Raw genomic sequence first — 21,999 nt, 5'->3', positions numbered from 1 at the left:
CTATTGTACATGGCAATAAAGGAAAAGTTTTAAAATTAATCTTTCTCTTTTAAAACATATAGACATCTACAAAAAGAAAAGATTAAAATTAAAACTTATCTTTTAAATCATGCTTACAAAAAAGAAAGTTTTATCAAAATTAAAATATCTCTTTTAAACATTATAGACAATTACAAATAAGAAAAAATTTTAAAAAAATTAAAATATCTCTTTAATCCTTTGTAGAAAGCTATAAAAGGAAAGATTTTAAAAATTTAAAACTCACTTTTAAAACCATGTGGATATCTATAAAAGGAAATTTTAAAAATAAAATTTCTCTTTTCCCTTCAAGAATGACTATAAAAGGAAAGATCTTATCTTTAATAAAATCTCCTTTTCTCTTCTTATCATGGCCGACCCCATGCTTGGTCATCAAGCATGGCTTGGTCAGCCCTAGTCTTGGGCTCCAAAGTTAGCTTAACCGACCACTAAGCATGGACTTCAAGCTTGGCTTGGCCGACCCCTAAGCTTGTGTAAGAGGCTGGGCTTTGGGTGGATAAAAAGCTTTATAAATAAGAGGCTACAACAGGGACCGAGAGAAGGAATTGGTTTTGGTCTCCTGATGAGCTTGGGCTTCCCGTGTTCACCCTGAACACCCAACTCAAGTTCATCAATAATAACTCATACCACTAAAGAGTTATTATTGCACTACCGCACCAATCTCATATTACAATATGGGCTCCCTATCATGAGTGTGCTAATCTCCCTGTGTTTAAGATATCGAATGTCCATTAATTAAATGAGTTACTGACAACTCACTTAATTAATATCTAGCTCCAAGAGTAGTACCACTCAACTTTATTGTTATGTCGGACAAAATTCACCTGCAGAGTTTATATGACAATCCTTATGAGTTCCTCTTGGGGGCATCATCTACCTAGATCACTAGGACACAGTTTCCTTTTATAATCAACAACACACCATATAAATAATATCATTTCCCAACTTATCAGGCCTATTGATATAACGAACTAAATCTCACCCTTTGATAAGTCAAAGAAATAAATACAAAGTATACGTGCTTGTTATTATATCAGGATTAAGAGTACGCACATTTATAATAACCGAGGTCCTATTCTTTTATGTAGTCAGTATAAAAAGAACAACCTCAAATGATCCTACTCAATACACTCATAGTGTACTAGTATAATTTTATAGTCAAGATAAACTAATACCAAATTACACTACAACCATTCTAATGGTTTACCCCAATCCATCTTAGTTGTGAGCTACTATTTATAATTTATAAGGAACTGATAACATGATCTTCTGTGTGGCACCACACACCATGTTATCTACAATATAAATTAAATGGACAACTACATTTAACATAAATGAAGACATTTGACTAATGTGATTCTTATTTCAAAATATATGTTTACAAAAAGCTAGGCTTTTAGTATACATCCGAACAGAACGGTCATGCCTGGTAGGTACGACCATGCCTGGTAGGCACGACTAGGCCATGTGCATGGCTAAACTGATAAGGCATGGCTAGGCTGTGTGAACTGCTACTCCCAAGGGACATGACTGTGCCTCGGGGCATGACATGGTTGTGTGGCTTGCTAGGAAGAGAGGTATGACCGTGCCTCATGGCATGGCTTGCTCCTAAGAGGTCACATGGCCATGTCTCCTTCCTTGTGAAGTAGATATAATTGTTGTTAAAACCTCGGGGTAGTTTTGATATGGTCAACCAAGTTCAGTTAGGTCCTGCTGTATTTGATCCATGTGTCTAAGTGTGCAAGAGCTTAGGAATACAGGAAGTCGAGCAGAAGATGCAGCTAGCAAGAAGGACGGTACGGGGGAGAGTCGATGGGCTTGGTACTCCCGAGGGACGAGGTGCTGCGAAAGAGTACACTGGTGGATGACAAGGATGTGTGCGACGTTCGAGGGACAAGAAGTTGGGGAGGAAGCCTACTCAAGGAGAAGACTAGAAGATGGGTCCGGGTGAGCCCAATTCTGGATGGATGAAATCACCTAGATGATCGGAGCAGCAAAAGACAAAGGGAGTGCTGTAAGAGCTGCTGGAGGCACCTTCAACAGAGTTGAAGGCGGCCCTGTACTTCTTTATGGAAGCCTCCTTTGATGAATAGTATGAAGGCGCCTTCCGATAGTCATTAGCTACGGATAAGCTTTATCCTCGATGGATAAATCCTATCTAATAGAAGCCACCTTATACCTCTTTGGAGGCACCTTCAAGCTACGGATAGGATTTTCTAGGAGCTATAAAAAGGCCCCTGGAGCTAGGAAATATTCAACAACTTCGGTATTCATTTCCTATCAACTTTCTGAGGGTTTAAAGTATGTAAAAGGCTTCCCCGCCTTCAACGAAGAAGATCTACTAGTGCTTTTTCAACGCTTTGGATTAACAACCACTAGGTTGTAACTAAGTAAACCTCTGGCCTTTTACCTATTCTTTATTTTTATTAGTTGTTCATTTATTTTTATTATAATTGTTGTCATGCTTGTAATGACCCAATTTTTCCTATATTGAATTCTAAATGTCCTTAAAAATATTTGGAAATATTTTTAAAATATTCTAGAGATTTTTAGAAATTTTTAGAGTATTTTTATACAATTTTTGGAGGTCGTTTGGTATTTTTACTAAACGAAGGAAGTTTTGACAAAAAAAATTGTCAAAGCCGAGATTCAAACCGTGGACCTCGGACCTGAACCGAGCCTTAACCGAATCCGGCTAACCAACTACTCCACAAACATTTTGTTAAATAATGTGGAGTGAAATATATATAAGCAGTAGTTAGGAACAATTAAAATAAACCGAAATAAAAAGGGCGCGGCTAAGGGATTGAAGCCGAGACCCATGACTCGGTTAAAACCCGGCTGACCAGCTGTGCCAGCGGGCCATGTTAACCGAAGAGGTAGAGAAATATATTTAAGGTATAGTTATAATTGGAACCAAATTAAGCCTAGTTATAAAAGGATTAGGTTTTCCTTTCTCCCGAAAAAAAACCATCTGCCCTTCCCCTCTCCCTCGCGACGGCGATTTCCTGCTCTCAGGCGAAAAAGGCGACAGAGCTAGGATTTTTTGGCGGCCGGCGAAGGGGGATCCCGTGAGCTCTTCTCCGATTAGGGGCCTCTCATCGAAGAAGACACGCGGGCGTGAAGGAGAAGCCGAGATCTTCATCTCTCCGAAACCCTAGGATCTCTTCTCGGTTGTAAGTACTACTCACCTGTGGTAGGAGTTGCTCCGAGCTTCGGTTTGTTTCCTTGCTTTCTCTGTTTTCGGATCATACTGTACAGATCGCCCAGTTCATGTTTGCTGCCGTGAGGTTCAAAGAAGGATATGAATGGTTTTTAAAAAAAAGCCCCTGCCGTGAGTTCATTAAGGATACAAGAGGGGAATGGTTTAGGGTTTGAAATGTAGCTGTCTTGTGCTATTAGTTCCCTTATACCGTGTAGATTATAGCATGTTCTGCTATAGTTTTTCTGTTATAGCATGCTGAAAGGGAGTTTTTCGCTTGCTGCTTGTGTTCTGTTATAGCATGCATGTCCTGAATCTAGTCCTGTACATGTGCAGATTTATATTTCATTTATATCATTGGAACAAGCGTTATAAAGGTTTTAATTACAGCAAGTATTAGTTTTGTTTGTGCTATTTGCTGGATATGAATAAGCATGTATACATAGTAAATGCAGAACTTAGTTTGAGTTCCTTTCATTACCGTTTAGTATTTCCTGATGAAGCATGATTAAAGAGATGAGTTAGCTTCTATATAATCCTGTTATAGCATGATTAAAGAGTTTAGCTAGTTGCTATGTATTTCTGTTGTAACAGGTTTAGAGATTAAAGAAATATGTTTGGACGATTCATGATTCTAGTTTGGATACTTTGTTCTTGTAAAGTTCCAATGCCTACATAATCTAGTAGCAAAATTTCCATAAATTGACACCTGTATAGTTAAGGTATCTTGCACATACTTGGCTGTAGATAGGAATGGATAACTATGCTTACACATCGCCATCCATACAAATCACCATACTAGAATTAAGCCATGTTATATGTGTGGTCACTATGATGAATAGCATTTTCCTTGCTACTCAAAGGGCAAGAACATCCCTTTATTTAGTTAGAATGAGTTTAGCATTTTCCTTGCTACTCAGAAGGGCAAGAACAACCCTTTATTTAGTTAGAATGAGTTTAGTATTTTTCTTGCTACTCAGAAGGGCAAGAACATCCCTTTATTTAGTTAGAATGGGTTTAGCGTTTTCCTTGCTACTTAGAAAGGCAAGAACAACCTTCATTTAAAGTATGTAGTGTTAGTTTCTTGAATTTCTTGAACATGAACAACTATTAAGCTTATCTTGTAGTTTGATTTGCTTGCTTTACTTTTATAGCATGCTCAGTTAGTTGCAATTCTCTACTTGTTAGATACACTTACAGTATTCGAATAGCATGAGCAGTATTGAATTATAATTCAGTTTCTAGTTTCCTGTTTTGATACATATGCATATATATGTGTTAGTTAGCTTTTAATAGCTCTTTAAACTAAAGAATATAGTTAGTTGTTTTTGCTATTTTAATAAGATGAATAGCCATGTATTTTAGTGGAATAATTATGTGCCCTATTAAACCTTTTGAGGATTATGGGTAACTACAAGTAAGAAAAAGACCAAAGTCTAGTTAGAAAAGATAACAAGTAAATTAAAGTAAGAGGCTAGTACCCGACTTCCGAGGTTGTCGTTAAACAAATCCAGGTGACCAATTCCGAGGTCTTGGCCTTGGTAAGACCGAGGTCTTTACCCTCATAGGACTGGAGGCTCGCTACCTCAGTCTCTATTAGAGAGCGCGCATGAGATGGTACTAAGCCTGGGCCCAAGAAAGAAAAGAAGAAAGTTAAATATTAATTTAAAGTTGAAGGCTAAAGTAAATGAAACAAGTATCACGTATGTTTAGAACTAGCCAAGTTTAGCTCTTATAATGCTAAGCATACAGTATTAGTTTTCATTTGCTTTCCTTATGAGTTTTATTGAGCATGATTAGCTTTATTTCTAGTATGCAGATTTATTCTTGTATATCATGAGTATGCAGATTATTTTAGAGCTTTGCTATTAGATGAGCATGTTTAGCTTTTCTTTTTAGCATTTCAGTTTTAGCATCCTTTGCATCTTATGCACTTTCGAGTTTTTGTGAGATAGATTAGTACTTACTAAGCGTTTCACTTATAGATTTATTTTTCCTCCTACTACAGGTAAAGGTAAAGGGAAGCTATAGTCAGAAGGAAGGCGACAAGGAGATGTGTGGTGGATGTGCGATGCCTCGACTATGGAAGCCTTGGGACTAGAAAGGAGTTTCTTTTAGTTTTCTTTTCCCTTTGCTATGTTAGAAGTATTCGGGATGGTATATGTTATCTTGATGTTATTAGGACATAGTAGATGAATTGTGATCTTGTGTGATGATTTCTGGTATAGTTCTCTTTTGTTTTGGATTATTAAACTGCATGAGTGTTTGATATATGTTCCAGCCGCCTGTGGCTGTGTATACTGTGTATGTATTAATGTTTATGGTCATCGGTACAGGGGAGATTCTGTCGAAATTTTCGGTAGGGATTCCTCGTGGTTTCGATCACACCGGTTAAGTAGAGTTAGTAGATAAGTAACGGTCATCCTTAGAGAATAGTATAGTATAGTAAGAAGGGTGGTCGTTACAGTTGGTATCAGAGCAGTTCCCATTCTCCAGCATCACACACACATCAGCATCAACCTTGCCGTCTTCAAGTAAGAAAGGATTTAAGTTTTTCCTTTTATGCTTTCTTTATTATTTGCAGTAGAGAGTAATTGCTTATATATATGCGCTTTTGTAAGATAGAAGTTTTGTTTCTCTTTTATGCATATACATAAGTGTGTTTAGAAAGGATAGAGAAGATACCAAGTCTTTTTCTTTGCATAATTAGATGTCAAGAAAAGGACGTCATCGTACTGTTCGTACTGAGAACCAAGATCAGGAGAACGAAGAGCTTAGATCAACTGAGCTCAATCTCTCTGAAGTTGTTGTCCAACTCCAGAGACAAGTAGTAGAGCAACAACAAGTGATTGCCAACTTGATGACCAATCAACAGCCAGTTCCTCCCACTCCCCCAACCATCAATATGGAGACCCCAGTGGTGACTGAAGTCCCATCAGCTGCCCTGGAAGTCACCACAGCACCTAGAAGATAAGAAGCATACTTGATACAGTGGCTAAAGCTGAAACCAGAGAGCTTCTCAGGCACTACTGAGCCCTAGGATGCCCAGGCTTGGTTCAAGACACTGGAGAGCACAATGGAGCTTCTTGACTGGCCAGAAGTCGAGAAGGTTAAGTGTGACTTTTTCTACCTATCTGGAGATGCTCGTATGTAGTGGGAGCAAGTTAAGAGTAAGAGAGCAGTCAACCAGATGAGCTGGGCTGACTTTGAGACAGAGTTTTACGAAGAGTTCTTCTGCCAACGGATCACCAATAAACATTATGAGGAGTTTATAGAATTTAGACCAGGTGACCTACCAGTAGAAGAAGCGGTCAAAAGATTCAACAGGCTAGCTCGTCTTTGCCTAGAGTTAGTAAGTACAGAGAAAGAATGAGTCAGACTGATGCTCCGAAGGACGAGACCAGAAATAGCACTTAATGTGAGTAATGAAACTCACCGACCACAGATTGGTGAAGAGCTAGTCAGCAGGATATTAGTGAGCACCATCTGAACAGCATCAAGGCACAACAAACGCAACACAAGTCAGTCAAGATTGAAGACAAGATAGTGGGGAAATAGAGACCCCAGTCAAGTAATCAGAACTGGAAGGACAAAGATAGCAAGAAAGACCCAAGCAGGAAGAGGTTCGGGTAGTCTATGAGTATCCAGAGGTATTCCCAGAAGAGTTACCTGAACTACCTCCCAATAGAGAAGTGGAGTTTGAAATTGAATTGGTTCCTGACACCAGCCCAATTTCAAAAGCTCCGTACCGAATTTCTCTAGCAGAGCTAAAAGAGTTACAAGAACAATTTCAGGAGCTACTTGACAAGGGTTTCATCCGCCCTAGTCATTCAACCCGGAGAGCTCCAGTGTTGTTCGTTAAGAAGAAAGACGGTCTATGCGGATGTGCATAGATTTTAGAGAGCTGAGCAAAGTAATAGTTAAGTACTAGTACCCTCTTTCCAGAATAGATGATCTATTTGATCAGCTGAAGAGGGCAATAGTGTTCTCTAAAATAGACCTGTGCTCTGGGTACCATCAGTTGGAAGTGAAAGAAAGTGATACACCCAGAACAGTTTCCAGGACCAGATATGGACACTACAAATTTGTAGTCATGCCTTTTGGTGTGACTAATGCACCTGCAGTCTTCATGGACTTGATGAACAGAGTGTTCAGAGAATACCTTGACAAATTTGTCATCATATTCATCGACGACATTCTAGTCTATTCAAGAATCCCAGAGGAGCATGATACACACTTGAGGATAGTATTGCAGACCCTTCAGCAAAAGCAGCTGTATGCTAAATTCTCAAAGTGTGAATTCTGGTTAGATCAGGTGGTGTTTTTAGGTCACATAATTTCTAAAGAAGGTATCCAAGTGGATACAGCCAAAATAGAAGCGGTCAACAACTGGAGAAGACCCAAGAATGCTAGGGAGATCAGAAGCTTCCTTGGTTTAGCTGGGTACTACAGAAAATTTGTGGAGGACTTTTCCAGGATAGCCTCTCCACTGACAACCCTGACCAGAAAGAACAAAAAGTTTGAGTGATCAGACAAATGTGAGCAGAGTTTCCAAGAGCTGAAGAAGAGACTGACCAGTGCTTCCATTCTGACTGTTCCAGCTAGTGACAAGAGTTTTGACATCTACAGTGATGCCTCCAAGATGGGCTTAGGAGCTGTACTCATGCAGGAAGGAAAAATGATAGCTTATGCTTCCAGACAACTCAAAGATTATAAGAAGAATTACCCCACTCATGATCTTGAACTGGCAGCTGTGGTCTTTGCACTGAAACTCTAGCGAAATTACGTGTATGGAGTCCAGTGCAGAATCTTCACAGACCATCAGAGTTTAAAGTATTTCTTTACCCAGAAGGACTTAAACATGAGACAGCGTAGGTGGCCAGAGTTGGTCAAAGATTATGACTGTGAAATCTTCTACCACCCAGGCAAAGCTAGCAGATGCACTAAGCAGAAAATCCAGTGCATCCCTGATGTCTTTGTCACCATTAGCCCTACCACTGCAGAAGGAGTTGTCAGACTTTGGTATGGAAATTATTTATGGGAAACTCTCTACATTGACCTTAGAGTCTACCCTGCTTGAGGATATACAGAGAAAGCAAAGTGAAAACCCAGATATCCAGAGGATCAAGCAAGGGATACAAGAAGAAGATAATTCAGAGTTTCAAGTATCAGACAGTGGAATTCTTTATCAGGGGAGTCGCCTTTGTGTTCCTAATGATGAAGAACTGAGATAGAAGATTCTAGAAGAGGCTCATAGCACACCATACTCCATGCATCCTGGTTCTACCAAGATGTATCAAGACGTGAAACAGAGGTTCTGGTGGTCTAGACTCAAAAGAGATGTTGCTAAATATGTCAGTACCTGCCTGACATGTCAGAGGGTCAAAGCAGAACACCAGAGACCAGGAGGAGTTCTACAGCCTCTCCCAATACCAGAGTGGAAGTGGGAAGACATATCCATGGACTTTATAACAGGCCTTCCAAGAACTACGAATGGATATGATGCAATATGGGTAATAGTGGACAGATTGACCAAGTCTGCCCATTTTCTAGCCATCAAAGTGTCCCACTCCATAGAGCAGTTGGAACAACTGTACGTCAAGGAAGTGATCAGACTTCATGGAGTTCCTAAATCTATTGTGTCTGATAGAGATGGGCGCTTCACCTCACACTTTTGGGAGCGTGTTCAAAATACATTAGGCACTAAACTCAAGTTCAGCACAGCCTTCCATCCTCAGACTGATGGACAGACAGAGCGAGTAAATCAGATCTTAGAAGATATGCTCAGGGCTTGTGCACTAGATTTCAAGGGAAGTTGGTGCAAGTATCTATGTTTAGCTGAATTTGCCTACAACAACAGCTATCAGGCCACCATCAAGATGGCACCTTATAAAGCGTTATATGGTAGGAAGTGCAGATCACCCATTTGCTGGCAAGAAGTAGGTGAAAGAAAAGAAATGGAAGTGGAACTGGGCATTCAGACAGAGCTGATAGATGAAACTACTCAGGCTATTTAGAAGATCAGACAGAGAATTGAGACTGCCCAGAGTAGACAGAAGAGTTATGCTGACACACATCGTAGGCCACTTGAATTCCAAGTAGGGGGTTCAGTTTTTCTCAAGGTTGCTCCTATGAAGGGAGTGATGAGATTTGGCAAAAAGAGCAAACTAAGTTCTCGCTATGTAGGACCTTACCTGATCATAGAGTAGATTGGGAAAGTAGCTTACAAGCTGGACTGACCACAAGACATGTCAGCAATACATAATGTATTTCACGTCTCCATGCTAAAGAAGTGTCTCCATGACCCTAGCCAAGTGATTGAGCCTCAGTCAGTGCAGATTCAAGAGGATCTTAGCTACGAGAGCAGACCTACACAGATAGTGGACAGAGCAGTCAAGAGACTAAGAAATAAAGAAGTACCACTAGTGAAGGTCATCTGGTAGAACCAGAAACACGAGGAAGTCACTTGGGAGCATGAGGACAGTATGAGACAGAGATATCCAGAACTATTCTAAGTTCGAGGATGAACTTTTTATAAGGCATGGGGGATTGTAACGACCCAATTTTTCCTATTTCGAGTTCTAAATGTCCTTAAAAATATTTAGAAATGCTTTTAAAATATTCTAGAGATTTTTAGAAATTTTTAGAGTATTTTTATGCAAATTTAGGAGGTCGTTTAGTATTTTTACTAAACGAAGGAAGTTTTGACAAAAAAATTGTCAAAGCCGAGATTCGAACCGTGGACCTCAGACCTAAACTGAGCCTGAAACGAATCCGGCTAACCAACTGCTCTGCAAACATTTTGTTAAAGAATGTGGAGCAAAATATATATAAGCAGTAGTTAGGAACAATTAAAATAAATCAAAATAAAAAGGGCGTGGCTGAGGGATTGAAGTCGAGACCCTTGACTCGGTTAAAACCCGGCTGACCAGCTGTGCCAGCGGGCCATGTTAACCGAAGAGGTAGAGAAATATATTTAAGGTATAGTTATAATTGGAACCGAATTAAGCCTAGTTATAAAAGGATTAGGTTTTCCTTTCTCTCGAAAAAAAACCATCTGCCCTTCCCCTCTCCCTCGCGACGGCGATTTCCTGCTCTCAGGCGAAAAAGGCGACGGAGCTAGGGTTTTTTGGCGGCCGACGAAGGGAGATCCCGTGAGCTCTTCTCCGATTAGGGGCCTCTCGCCGAAGAGGACACACGGGCATGAAGGAGAAGCCGAGATCTTCATCTCTCCGAAACCCTAGGATCTCTTCTCGGTTGTAAGTACTACTCACCTGTGGTAGAAGTTGTTCCGAGCTTCGGTTTGTTTCCTTGCTTTCTCTGTTTTCGGATCATACTGTACAGATCACCCAGTTCATGTTTGCTGCCGTGAGGTTCAAAGAAGGATATGAATGGTTTTATAAAAAATGCCCCTGTCGTGAGTTCATTAAGGATACAAGAGGGGAATGGTTTAGGGTTTGATATGTAGCTGTCTTGTGCTATTAGTTCCATTATACCGTGTAGATTATAGCATGTTCTGCCATAGTTTTTTTGTTATAGCATGCTGAAAGGGAGTTATTCGCTTGCTGCTTGTGTTCTGTTATAGCATGCATGTCCTGAATCTAGTCCTGTACATGTGCAGATTTATATTTCATTTATATCATTGGAACAAGTGTTATAAAGGTTTTAATTACAACAAGTATTAGTTTTGTTTGTGCTATTTGCTGGATATGAATAAGCATGTATACATAGTAAATGCAGAACTTAGTTTGAGTTCCTTTCATTACCGTTTAGTATTTCCTGATGAAGCATGATTAAAGAGATTAGTTAGCTTCTATATAATCCTGTTATAGCATGATTAAAGAGTTTAGCTAGTTTCTATGTATTTCTGTTGTAACAGCATTAGAGCTTAAAGAAATATGTTTGGACGAGTCATGATTCTAGTTTGGATACTTTGTTCTTGTAAAGTTCCAATGCCTACATAATCTAGTAGCAAAATTTCCATAAATTGACACCTGTATAGTTAAGGTATCTTGCATATACTTGGCTGTAGATAGGAATGGATAACTATGCTTACACATTGCCATCTATACAAATCACCATACTAGAATTAAGCCATGTTATATGTGTGGTCACTACGATGAATAGCATTTTCCTTGCTACTCAAAGGGAAGAACATCCCTTTATTTAGTTAGAATGAGTTTAGCATTTTCCTTGCTACTCAGAAGGGCAAGAACAACACTTTATTTAGTTAGAATGAGTTTAGTATTTTCCTTGCTACTCAGAAGGGCAAGAACAACCCTTTATTTAGTTAGAATGGGTTTAGCGTTTTCCTTGCTACTTAGAAAGGCAAGAACAACCTTCATTTAAAGTATGTAGTGTTAGTTTCTTGAATTTCTTGAACATGAACAGCTATTAAGCTTATCTTGTAGTTTGATTTGCTTGCTTTACTTTTATAGCATGCTCAGTTAGTTGCAATTCTCTACTTGTTAGATACACTTACAGTATTCGAATAGCATGAGTAGTATTGAATTATAATTCAATTTCTAGTTTCCTGTTTTGATACATATGCATATATATGTGTTAGTTAGCTTTTAATAGCTCTTTAAACTAAAGCATATAGTTAGTTGTTTTTGCTATTTTAATAAGATGAATAGCCATGTATTTTAATGGAATAATTATGTGCCCTATTAAACCTTTTGAGGATTATGGGTAACTACAAGTAAGAAAAAGACCAAGGTCTAGTTAGAAAAGATAACAAGTAAATTAAAGTAAGAGGCTAGTACCCGACTTCCTAGGTTGTCGTTAAACAAATCCAGGTGACCAATTCCGAGGTCTTGGCCCTGGTAAGACCGAGGTCTTTACCCTCATAGGACTGGAGGCTCGCTACCTCAGTCTCTATTAGAGAGCGCGCATGAGATGGTACTAAGCCTGGGCCCAAGAAAGAAAAGAAGAAAGTTAAATATTAATTTAAAGTTGAAGGCTAAAGTAAATGAAACAAGTATCACGTATGTTTAGAACTAGCCAAGTTTAGCTCTTATAATGCTAAGCATACAGTATTAGTTTTCATTTGCTTTCCTTATGAGTTTTATTGAGCATGATTAGCTTTATTTCTAGTATGCAGATTTATTCTTGTATATCATGAGTATGCAGATTATTTTAGAGCTTTGCTATTAGATGAGCATGTTTAGCTTTTCTTTTTAGTATTTCAGTTTTAGCATCCTTTGCATCTTATGCACTTTCGAGTTTTTGTGAGATAGATTAGTACTTACTAAGCGTTTCGCTTATAGATTTATTTTTCCTCCTACTGCAGGTAAAGGTAAAGGGAAGCTATAGTCAGAAGGAAGGCGACAAGGAGATGTGTGGTGGATGTGCGATGCCTAGACTATGGAAGCCTTGGGACTAGAAAGGAGTTTCTTTTAGTTTTCTTTTCCTTTTGCTATGTTAGAAGTATTCGGGATGGTATATGTTATCTTGATGTTATTAGGACATAGTAGATGAATTGTGATCTTGTGTGATGATTTCTGGTATAGTTCTCTTTTGTTTTGGATTATTAAACTGCATGAGTGTTTGATATATGTTCCAGCCGCCTGTGGCTGTGTATACTGTGTATGTATTGATGTTTATGGTCACCGATACAGGAGAGATTTTATCGAAATTTTCGGTAGGGATTCCTCGTGGTTTCGATCACACCGGTTAAGTAGAGTTAGTAGATAAGTAACGGTCATCCTTAGAGAGTAGTATAGTATAGTAAGAAGGGTGGTCGTTATAATGCTTATAATCTACATTGAAAAAAGAGAAGAGGTTTTTCATTTTTAATTTACAAGCAATTCACCCCTCCCCTCTTGCCGACCATACGAGACCTAACAAGTGGTATCATAGCCCAACTACTTCAGAAGGACTTAAGAAGTAAAAGGAAGATTCGATGTTACAATTTCCAAGAAGAAGGGCACATCAAGGACGACTGCCCTAACTGAAGAAAGACAAGGGCAAAAGTCCAACGAGAGTAAAACAAAAGAATTTAAAGGCAACATAGGATGAATCTTCATCCTCTGAATCCAAGATCGAGGCCTAGTCAGACTAGCCCTACTGGCCAACCACCAAGGAGAAGATGAAAGCGGCTCAGAGATAAGCATTAATGAAGGAGGAGGATCATCAGAAGAAAGTTGCGATGAAGAAGAAATATAATAACACGAGGTAAATAAGGTACACGCCTTAACTCCTAAAAAGTAATTTCAATTTATTAAATTACTTTCTCTACAAGGACCGCTATATCTCCAAAACTCGGGTGTAGTGTTAAATATACAAAAGTTTGCATTACAGGGTCTTACTGTAATGTCTCAGCAAGGACCACTACATCTCCATGAGAACTTGGGTGTAGTGTTAAATAGGCAAGAGTTCTCACACAATAGGTTGGATAAGAACAAATAGTATAGGAAAACTAATAATCTAAGATTTGGAATATGTAACATAGGAACTCTCACTAGAAAATCAATGGAGGTAGTAGATACGATGATTAAGAGAAGAATTAGTATTTTATGTGTACAAGAGACAAAATAGGTAGATGAGAAGGCAAAGATGATAGAAAACTTAGGTTTTAAGTTATGGTACAATGGAAAGAGTAAAGCAAGAAATGGAGTGGGTATTATTGTAAATAGTTTGTTAAAGGATGAAGTTGTAGGAGTAGTTAGAAAAGGGGATAGAATTATATCCCTTAAGATAATATTGGCGAAAGAAACTATGAACATAATTAGTGTATATGCACCATAAGTAGGATTAGATGAAGCTACTAAATCAAGGTTTTGGGATGACTTAGATGAAATATTACAAAATATTCCACCAAATGAAATTATTTTAAAAGGAGGTGATCTAAATGAGCATGTCGGAGTGAAAAATGAGGAATATGAGAGGGTACATGGGAGTTAAAGGTTTGGAACGAGAAATAAGAAAGGGAAAACTATATTAAATTTTGCGATAGCATATGACCTTATATTAGCTAATACATTTTTTAAGAAAAGAGAAGAACACTTAGTCACATTCAAAAGTGGGAATAATAAATCACAAATTGACTTTCTTATGATTAGGAAGAAGGATAGAAATATTTATAAAGATTGCAAAGTCATCCCTGAAGAAATCTTAACTACCCAACATAAATTAACAATGTTGGATATATGTTTCAAATATAGTATCAATAGAAAGAAAATATATATAATTCCTAGAATTAAGTGGTGGAAGTTAAAGGATGAGAAGCAAAATATATTTAAGGAGAAGGTAGAAGTACAAACATTAGGTGAAATATACGATGACTTTAATACAACGTGAGATAAGATGGTATTAAAGTTGAAAATAGCAGCTAAGAATGCACTCGGTGAGTCAAAGGGACATGCACCACTAAGGAAGGAATCTTGGTGGTGCAATGAGAAAGTACAAGAGAAAGTGAAGGAAAAATGAATAGCTTATAAGGAATTATATATTTGTAAGAACGAGGAAAACTTAAAAAAATATACAATATAGCCAAGAAAGAAGCTAAGAAAATAGTGAGTGAAGCAAAAGATAAAACTTTTGAACAATTATATCAAAAATTGGATACAAAAGAAGGGGAAAGAGACATTTATATAATAGCTAAAGTAAGAGAACGGAAAACAAGATATCTTATTCAAATAAAATGTATTAAAGATGAATGTAATAGGGTATTAGTAAATGATGGAGAAATAAAAGAGTAGTGGAAGAGGTATTTTCATCAACTTTTTAATGAAGGTTTAGGTGACCAACTTAACTTAGGTAATTTAAGTAGGTCAAATATATTGGTGCAGGAAGCATCCGAAGATCGACCGTTGTTTTGATAATGGCAAAGGAATCCAAAGTTAAGTTGTTTTGTGATCTAATGCACTTGATTGAGTGTTTCAGGAAAGTCCTAGCTGCGGTTAGGCAGGTGGAAAACCCTAGGGGGTGGTAACCCTAGGTCATAGGGGGTGGTAACCCTATGCGGAAAGTCTTGGTGGGTCGAGAGCTTCAGGCAAAAGTCCTGGGGGGGGGGGTAACCCTAGGTGGAAAGTCCTGGTGTCCTGAACCAGGTGAAAGACTGAACCAGCCGGGAAGCGGAAGTCCAGCAGAAAGTCTGGAAGCTTCGAACACTGAGCAAAAGTCCAGTCGATCTGGAGGATCACACTGGCAACAGGTAAATCTCCTGAGTGGAGTAGGTGAGGACGGGTTCCCCGTAGAGGGAACAGTAGGCGTCGGGTCGACCTAGGATTTCCGGTTGGAAATCCGAAGTCAGACCCGGACAGTCCGATGACTGTCAAGTTTATCTATCATATTATTTCTGTGCTAACTTTGTTTTGCAGGGTTTGTGTTTGGGATTAACACAATTTACAGGAACAAAGGAGCAACTCAGACCTCGGATGAACAGTGTCTGAGGCGCCTCCATGGGGCTTAGAGGCACATCGGGTGCTAGCCGAAGTCAGCTGTCCAGAAACACTGGAGGTGCCTTATATGGACTTGAAGGCGCCTTGGAGCTGGGGTTCAAGGCGCCTTGGACTGGCCTTTAAGGCACCTTGAGGAGGATAAGCGTAGAAGAAGTCTACGCTGATCTACGCGGCTGAATCGACTCGTTGGAGGCGCCTCGGACAGCCTTGGAGGCGCCTCCAACACTGTTTATAAGGGGACTTCGAACAGCAGCTCAGTAGAACTTCTTCCAAGCGATCTTTGTGCTACAAGCTGCTTACGAGACGATCCCGAAGTGCTGCAATGAGATCCCGACGACCCAAAGCTTCAGATTTTAGTATTTCATTGTCAGTATAAAGTTTGTTTACTGCTTTTACATTGTACTTAGTTTGTAATATCAACTTTCGAACTTATAGTTGTTGCCCACAGGAAGCGATCAACGATCGCGGGCCTTATAGTAGGAGTCGCCACAGGCTCCGAACCAAGTAACTCCTCGTGTCCTCCTGTGTTGCTTTATTTTCTTTTCATTATTCCGCTACATTTAATTACTCGAACGATTTAAGATTCCAAAACGTACGAAATAGCCACGAGCGCTATTCACCCCCCTATCTAAATTCTTTTCGATCCTACAAAATAAGTATAGAAATTTTATTTTTTATCGTAGAATTCAAAATTCAGAAGTAGAACAAACTTTAAATGAGATGCACAATGAAAAATCTGTTGGATCAGATGATATTCCAATAGAGGTATGGAAGCGCATAGGGAAACAAGGTATTGAATGACTTAAAAATTATTTAACATGATATTGAAAACAAAAAAAAAAATCCTGATCAATGGAGGATAAGTACTCTAGTTCCCTTATATAAGAACGAGGGAGACGTACAACATTGTGCAAACTATAGGGGTATTAAACTAATGAGCCATACTATAAAATTTTGGGAAAAAGTAATAGAAAAAAGATTAAGAAAGGAGACCACAGTGACCGAAAATCAATTTGGATTCATGCTTGGAAGGTCAATAATAGAAGCTATACATCTTCTTGGATAATTAATTGAAAAATATTGGGAGCAAAAACAAGATCTACACATGATATTCATTGACTTAGAAAAAACTTATGATAGAATTCCAAGAGAAATTATATGGATAATTCTAGAAAAAAGAGGTGTTAGCGTAACATATATTGAACTAATTAAGGATATGTACGAGGATGTAACAACCAGAGTAAAGACTTCAGGCAGAGTAACTGAAGCATTTCCAATAAAGATAGGGTTATATCAATGATCAACTCTAAGTCCCTATCTTTTTTCACTAATTATAAACGAACTCACTGCGCACATTCAAGACACAGTACCATGGTGCATGTTATTTGTAGATTATATTATTTTGGTAGATGAAACACGTGAAGGAGTAAATGCTAAACTAGAATCTTGGCGAGAAACACTATAAGGGAAAGATTTTAGGCTTAGTAGATTAAAGACAGAATATATGGAATTTAAGTTTAGCAATAATAGAAGTAATGAGACAATTGTTAAGATAGGAGAGGACGAGTTGCCTGGAACTAAGAGATTTAAATATTTAGGATCATTTTTACAAAATGATGGAGGGATTAAGAGAGATGTTTACATAGAATACAAGCAGAATGGTTGAAATGGAGGAGAGTGTCGAGTGTTTTATGTGACCATAAAGTACCTCTTAAACTTAAAGGTAAGTTCTATAAAACCGTAGTTAGACCTGCTATATTATATGGAGTTGAATGTTAGACTATGACTCGAGCACATGATAGAAGATGAGAGTTGCAGAGGTGAGGATGTTAAGGTGGATGTGTGGACATACGAGGATGGATAAAATAAGAAATGTGAGTATTAGAGAGAAAGTCAAAGTTACATATATTGAGGAAAAACTATGAGAGACACGTTTAAGATGGTATGAACATGTATTTAGATTATCAATAAATGCTCTAGTTAGGCGATGTGAAACTATGATAAACATGCATATCAAACGAGAAAGTGGAAGACCAAAAAAGACTTAGTTAGTAACAATAAAATAAGATAAAATTTATTTAAATATAGATGATAATATAGTAGGAGATAGAGCTCAATAGCGTAAAAGGATTCATACAGCTGACTTCAACTAGTGGGATAAGGCTTGGTTGTTGTTGTTGTATTTCCTAAATTGTTAGGAAATTAATTTAGAAATTTATTTCTAAAATAATTAAAGATTCTTGATTAATAGAAAAATTCTATATGAAATATGTTAATTAAATTTAAAAATTAATTTCCTAATTTGATTAGATAAATCTTTATTTATTAAAATTAAATTTATATCATATTTTTATTTTCAAAATAAAATTATAACATATGTAAATTTATGTCATGCTCATACTGTATTGTGTGTCATATAGATGCATTAATTAAGATATGATTAGATTTTGTCATGTATGTGATGTGATTAGATTTTACCATATGTGTGATGTGTTATGCTATGTCATGCGTGTGATGTGTCATGTCATCATTTATGTCATATGTGTGATGTGCCATGTCATCATTTATACCATGTGTGTAATATCATGTAGATAGAATATTTGCATGATATAGATGAGACCAAATCTCTTACACAATATTAAAACATACACCTTTCATTAATATGGTAAGAACCAGAGTTTAAATTCTTGTTTGAGTTGTTAGCTAAAGTCAAGCTCAGACTTGAAATTAAATACGTTCAAACCATAGAGATGCAATCTCATGATTAACGGGTCAGTTTTAAATTTGAAGCGTTGATTTGTTGTGCCAAAACCATGATCAATGTGAATAGAGGTGAAGTTGGGTGATATGCATTTGATGTATACTTGTTAATGTGTTAACAATCCAATGTTTATGCGAAGATCAATCAGTTGCTAGCATAATATGATAATTGCATATAAGTGATATGCAGCCGGTAAACTTGTTACCTACTGCTATAGCTAAGAATGACTTGTTGGCCAAAGTCAAAGTTATTCTTATCTGTAGTGGATATCAACCCACTTGGAGAAAACCTACCATCTCCCAAATTCAAAAATAAGGGTATTTGAATTTGATAAATAAGCAGACTTTTATGTAAATTATTTACATAAATAATATCATGTTTCTCATACATTCTCATTTTTGTATTTCGAAGTTAATTATTTAATTATGACTTCAGTTAATCTGCGTTCAATTTTGGACACGAATAAACTGATTGGACTGAACTTCTTGGACTGGTTTCAAAATTTGAGAATTGTTCTCAAAGCTAAGAAACTAGCTTATGCCCTTGATCAACCTCTTCTCACAAGTCTTGATGCTGATGTAACTGTAGACCAATTGTTGGCCCTTCAGAAATTTAAGGATGATTCTGTACTTGTAAGTTGTATCATACTAGCTGCTATAACTCCTGAACTACAAAAAACTATGATGTTAGTAGACTCGTCCAAGAAAGGTTCTAAGAGGAAACCCAAATATCAGGCTAAAGGGAAGAGCAAAAAGGCCAAGACAGTAGAGCCAACACAAAAAGGCTTATGCCATCATTGTGGCAAGATGGGGCACTGGTGAAGAAACTGCAAAATCTATCTTGAGTTCGTGAAGAAGAATAAGACATCCGATGCTCCATCCTCTTCAGATATTTTTGTTATTGATTGTCATGCTATTTTCTCAAACACTTGGATATTGGATACTGGTGTGACTCATATATATGTAATGACATATAGGGGCTAAGAAATAGCAGAAGACTTGTCAAGGGAGAAACAAGTTTGTGAGTTGGGAATGGAGCAAAGGTTGTTGTAGTCGCCATCGGAACATACTTGTTATGGCTTCTTAGTGGACTAGCTTGTCTTAGAATTAGATAATTGTTATTTTGTTCCTACATTAATAAAGAACATTGTTTCTATTTCTTGATTAAATAAAAAAGGTTTCCATTTTACATTTAGTAACAATTGTTATTTTATAACGTTGAATAGTGTTCTTTATGGCACTGAAACTTTATGCAATAACATCTACACGTTAGATATATCTAGCGACACATTCAATATTGATACAAGCAATAAATACGCCTGATTAGATAATCAATTAACCTCTTACTTATGGCATTGTTGCATTGACCATATAAGCAAGAAATGCATGTCCAAATTACAAAAGATTGTAGTTCTCGAATCATTTGAATTAGATACATTTGATACATGTGATTCATGTTTAAAAGGCAAGATGACAAAGTTACTTTTTCTGAAAAGGGTGAACGAGTTGATGAGTTGCTTGGGCTCGTACATATCGATGTATGTGGAGAATGTCAACTCATGCATTAGGAGGTTATAATTACTTCATTACTTTCATTGATGATCACTCTCATTATGGGTATGTATATCTAATGAAACACAAGTTTGAAGCCTTTGAAAAGTTTAGAGAATTCAGAAATGAAGTAGAGAAATAACTTGGTAAAAATACCAAGATACTTTGATCCGATCGAGTTGGTGGGTATTTAAGCCAAGAGTTTCAGGATTATCTAAGGGACAATGGTATATTGTGTAGGATTGGAAAGATGCTAGAGGGGGTTGAATAGAGTTCCTCGAAAAAATCAAGAGCCAATTAAAAATAAGTACGTAGCGGAAGAAAAGAAAATAATGCTAACAAATCAAGTTTTACTTGGTTCGGAGCTTTAACGACTCCTACTCCAAGGCTCGCACTCATCAAGTGCTTTCATTGGGTAATCACTATTAGTTCACAAAAATTGTTACAAGAGTTGGGTACAAGAACTGGAAATAAAAGTTACCGACACACAGAAAGGAAACAAAATGTTGTCTCTCATTTTGCGAACTTCGGAGTAGCCTTTCAGTGTTGTCGGAGTCTTTTTAGAGTAGCACGCAAGAGAGAAACTTATAGTAGTTGTTGTTCTAAAGCTCTTGGTTGAAGGCCTTTAAATAGGCCTATTCCAGGAGCTTGGAACCCTCCGGGCACCTAGAACCCCTCCGAGCGCCTGGACCACGTGGCTCGACCAGTCGACGCGCTCCACTTCAACTTGTGGATGAGTTTTCGGGTTCGGGTGCTTGGACCGACTCTGGGCATCCAGACCACCTGGGTTCCCATAAACTAGCCTAGACAAGCCTGGTCTAGGTGCCTGGACCAGCTCCGGGCGCCCGGAGTCCTGGTGCTCAGATCCCTTTCGGGCGCCTAGACTTTTCTTTTCTTCAACAACTTCTTCCCTACAAAAATGTTAGTCCAAGCAATAGAAAATATATTTACCCTATAAAATAGAGTTAACACAACATAATAAAATAGTAGTAGTAATTAGATCCTATCTCCACGAGACCAGGATCTAGTCGAGGTCTTAGCTTAGGTTTCCTAAATTGACCTAAGCTAGACCGACGCCTATAGTTCCCTCAACCGGGAATGTGTCCTCACTGGATCTCTCCTCCAGTTGTTTACCTTCACTTGCCACTTGCAGTTGCTTGACTTGCCTTTAATCCACCAGGTCTTTCCACCAATTATCAGGTCCACAGATCCAACTAGATTTTGACCAGTTATCAAGTCCCACGGACCCAACCAGACTTCCCGCTAGATATTGGGTCATGCGGACCTATCTGGATTTCGCACCAGCTATCGGGTTCCACAGACCTAGCTGGATTTCTCACCAACTATTGAGTCCCACGGACCTAGATAGATTTCAGCCTAGTTTCAGTTCCTTCAGACCAGTTAACTCCTGTACATTCGGTAAAAAGGTTAGACAAACAAACCATCTAACTTTAACATATTTGTCATACATCAAAACCAGATTATTAGTGCAACTTGCACCAACAACTCAAGTTCATCAATAATAACTCATACCACTAAAGAGTTATTATTGCACTACTGCAACAATCCCATATTACAATATGGGCTCCTTCTTGTCATGAGTGCGCTAATCTCCTTGTGTTTAAGATATCGAATGTCCATTAATTAAAAGAGTTACTGACAACTCAATTAATATCTAGCTCCAAGAGTAGTACTACTCAACTTCATTGTCATGTCGGACAAAATCCACCCTTTGATAAGTCAAAGAAATAAATACTAAGTATACGTGCTTGTTATTATATCGGGATTAAGAGTACGCACATCCATAATTGTTAGGATCCTTCGTACGGCTAGAGAGGGGGGTGTGAATAGCCGACCCCAATCTTTCGCGTTTCTTCCTACGATTAGGTTAGTGCAGCGGAAATACAACGTAGAAAGAAAACAGGAGAAGAAAAACAAACCATATAACGAGGTTCGGAGATGAACTCCTACTCCTCGGCGTGTCCGTAAGGTGGACGAAGCCTACCAATCCGTCGGTGGATGAGTCCCCGGAAACCCGGCTAA

The sequence above is a fragment of the Zingiber officinale genome, chromosome 4A, assembly GCF_018446385.1.
Source record: "Zingiber officinale cultivar Zhangliang chromosome 4A, Zo_v1.1, whole genome shotgun sequence".
NCBI lineage: Eukaryota > Viridiplantae > Streptophyta > Magnoliopsida > Zingiberales > Zingiberaceae > Zingiber > Zingiber officinale.
Note: the sequence above shows the minus strand (reverse complement) of the source record.